Below are 4,125 nucleotides of genomic sequence, written 5' to 3'. Positions count from 1 at the left end.
AATTCTACTATAAAGCAACTAACATGAACTTATTTTATCATATCATGATTGTTAGGAATTTATGAATTTAACTATTCATAATAGTAAATGAATATACCTATTCTGATAGTTTTGATAATTCTAAGCTTTGTTCCTCCATAGATTTTTTCATTGAAAAATATATACCTATTTTTTTTAATAAATAAGCAAAATATTTGTTGTATATAAGAGAGAGTTTTTTACTTCAACGCATGAAGGCTTACCTTTCTTTCTGCCTTCGATTCCTTTTGTTTTATAATCTGAAACCTTACCAAAGTTTTCCTTCCTCATTTTACACGTTTCTAAAACTTTACAAAAAGTCTTCAAAAATTATTTCTCTAACCTAATTTACAAGAAAGTCTACAAAATCATAAATGTTTTGGGCTAAGAAGTCAAAAAGCCTAGATAAGCTACTTAACCTAACTATACAATGTCTTTTGCGTAAAAGAAATCAAAAGCTATAATAATTCACATGTTGAAAATTATAAGTCATATGTCCTTTTCATATTTTTTATGACTTTGATAACTTTTGTCTTCTTTTCTTAATCCGTAGTTGATTTTTCTTCGTTGTTGTCTCTATCGTATCTGCTGCTTTTTTAACTTTTTTCCAACTGACATGCTTATCTTTATTTTAGCTGTACATCTGGGACAATATTATCTTCTCCATTACATCTCGAACATTGATGGTCTGGATATTTGTGTCCAATTATATTGCAATATCTTGTCAATAATCCGTCTGAAATAAATCTTCTCTTAATTGCTCTTGCAGTAGATTGTTTTTCTGAGTTAAGTAATTTCATTATTCATTGTTTAACATCTTCCATATCCGTTTGTCGTAGTTCTTTTGAATTTGAATAAATCATCTGATGGTCTCTTGAATAATAGCTCCATATTGGATTTCCATTGGTATAATTGTTTGCTAGTTCATGAATAATTGTAGCTAGTCCAATAAGTCGTTTATTTGCATAAAAATTAGGTATCTCGATTTTAGGTATCTCTGGTTGCTGCACAATATCTTCTGGTATAATCATATCTGTAGTTAATCCTATTTTTACAACTTGTATAACTGGTTTTATCTCGTCATATAATATTTCTGCTGGTGCAGTATAACACTTTATATAAAATAGATTTCCTTTGGTTACTCTTTTATAGGTGTTGAATATTTTTTGTAATTCTTCCATAGCTGATAGTTCTTCTCCATCTAGAGTGTATATGGTATTTAATAATCCATAATCAAAACAAGTTTTTATTAAGCTTGGGTTGGTTTTGGGTAGTGCAATTAGCTTTTTGTGACCTAGTAATCTTTGAGTTATATAGTTTGTGTTGGGTTCTTTGATATCTGTAGCTCTGGGGTTAAGGTTTAGAAAAGTTTATATGCGGTAGATATTTTCTATGTATGTTTAGGCTTTATAGTTATAAACTTTTTTATCTTGGTTCAGACTATCTCGATATGTGGTAATTTGTGGGGGTATGTTCAAGAGGTCTTTTTGTATTTTTGGTGTAAATGATTTTTCAAATGTCTTATTTAATTTCTTATTCTGGTATCTTTGTCCAATAACTCATTTGCTTGTACCTGGAATTGTAGATTGATAAACGTTGTGGGTTTTACGGAGTGTCCCAACGTCTCCTTCTAGCTCTGGAATTTTAATGTCTTTCGATCGACATAGCTCTGCACACTGCTGAGTTAGCTGATTTGTAGCTACAGACTTCAGTTTATCTTCATTAGTCTTTAACTTTTCTATTTCATTACCCATACTGTCCACTTTCATTGAAAGCGTAGTTAGGGTTTTGAATATCTTTTTTAAAGCATCATCTTCTATTATATCAGTTTGTGTAGCTTTGTCTTGATATGGAATCTGCGATAATGTTTTTGTTAGTACTAATTACTTCAATTGTAAATTAAAATTTAATATATTCAATACTAGTCTCCGAATCTTTTTTGTTGTAACTGAATTTTGTATTTTCTTTGTTAGCGACCAACGTACCTGTGTATTATCTGTTCGTACAATAAACTTGTTATATGCAATATATGGCTCAAATGCTAATAAACATTTATATAATGAAAAAAATTCTTTTCTATTTATTTTCCATTTTATTTCTGTTTCATTAAACGTTCCTAAATAATATCTACAATGATGTTCTATTTTTGCATTTCCATACATATATTTAAGTACTCCTCCATAACTAAATTCACTAGTATCTGCTTGTACTATATATATAAATTTTCTATTTTCATCTGGGAATTGTAATTTTAGTAATTCTTTACAAAGTGTTTTTATTTTCTGGACTTGTTTTTTATCTTCTTCGTTATAATTATATTCTAAATCCTTTTTAAATTTTTTCTGTAAAGACTTTAGATTTTCTGCTAATTTTGGTATATATTACCTTACTTGGTTAACTAATCCTAAAAATAATTGTAATTTCTTTTTTGTATGTAATTCTTCTTTCGAATTTATTATTTTTTGTGTTATATGTTGTTGCATTTTTACTCCACTTTTATCTATTTGTATTCCTAAAAATTATATCTGGTTTTTCATAATTTCAGTTTTCTTTTCACTTAAACTTATTCCCGATTTTTCTATTATATCCGTAAATTATTCTAATAATTTTAAATGTTCTTCTTTGGTTTTTGTATATAATAGTATATCATCTATATATACTATACAATTAGATAATTGTTTAAAATAATTATCCATAAAATGTTGATATCTACCTAGTACATTTTTATATCCAAATGGTAGTACATTCCATTCATAAAATTCTTGTGGTACCGTAAATGAGGTTAATTCCTTAGATTCTTCTTCTAACTTTAAATGGTAAAATCCTGATTTACAATCAAATTTACTAAAGTAATTATATCCTAGTATTTGTCTTATTTTTAATATCTTATTTGGTATTGGGTAATTATATATCATAGTTTTGACATTTAAATTTCTATAATCAATAACCATTCTACTTTTTCCTCTTTTTTATTCACTATGTTTATTTACTATAAATGCTGGACTATTGTATTTACTGTTACTTTTTTGTATATATTATTTTTCTAATAATTCATATATATGCATTTTAAATTCTTTTAGATCGTCAAAATTATATGTTAATAGTTTTTGAGTTATTATGCTATTTTTATCTATTAATTCAATTTTTATAGTAGTTTTATATTTTTCCCACCCTTTTAATGGATCTTCACTATATAATTTTTTTTAATTTTTTCTTAATTATTTCTATCTTATTTATTGAAAATATAGTTATTTCCTTTTTATTTATTGAATACGACTAGTTCTATTGTACCATTATTGTAAAAATTTTACTCTTGCTCCTAGAGTATCTACTATTTTTGCTTCATCCCAACTTTTTTATTATTTTTGAACTAAATGGTTCAGGTAATTTATTAAAATATAATTTTCTTGTGTCTTTACTTTCTTCTGTATTATATGTTCCTTTATAATAATATTCTTTAAATGCGCAAGTATACTCATCTATGTATCACATATTACATATTGCTAGTTTTAACATTAAATTTCTATTTATATCTTTCTCTTCATTTTGTTCTTCTTCTGTTATTGTCATGCTCCTAAATTAGCTATTTCATATTTTTTTAATAATTCTATAGGTGTTAATTTAGTTGTAGTTGTTGATGATGTTTCTTTTGTAGGTTTGTTAGTTCTTAATACCCTTTTACTATTTCCAGTTAGATTTGAAAACCATAATTTCACTGTTCCTATTAGTGTTCTTTCTATATATTCTGGTGCATCTGTTACCTTTATATTATTATCTAATAATTGTTTTGTCATATATCCTATCCATAATTGTATTATTTTTTCTGTATCTATTACACAATCTAAGTGTAAAAAGTTATAATTTTTATTAACTATTTGTTTTGGTGTCCATTTGTCATAGTCATCCTTTAGATTATATCATTTAAACTTATTCTTATAATATTTAGGTTTTCTTATTTCTGATGTTCTAAGTATTATATTTTCATCTTCTTTTTTATCAAGAGTATTTATTTCTGTGTTTTTATTTTCTAAGTTTTCTTCATTAATTACTTCTTGTTTTTCATTGATTTCTAAATTTTTTGTATTTGTTAATATTTCTGTATATGTT

The sequence above is a fragment of the Capsicum annuum genome, chromosome 11 (assembly GCF_002878395.1).
Source record: "Capsicum annuum cultivar UCD-10X-F1 chromosome 11, UCD10Xv1.1, whole genome shotgun sequence".
Taxonomy (NCBI): Eukaryota; Viridiplantae; Streptophyta; class Magnoliopsida; order Solanales; family Solanaceae; genus Capsicum; species Capsicum annuum.
The sequence above is the reverse complement of the archived record's forward strand: the minus strand, read 5'-3'. Positions refer to the sequence as shown.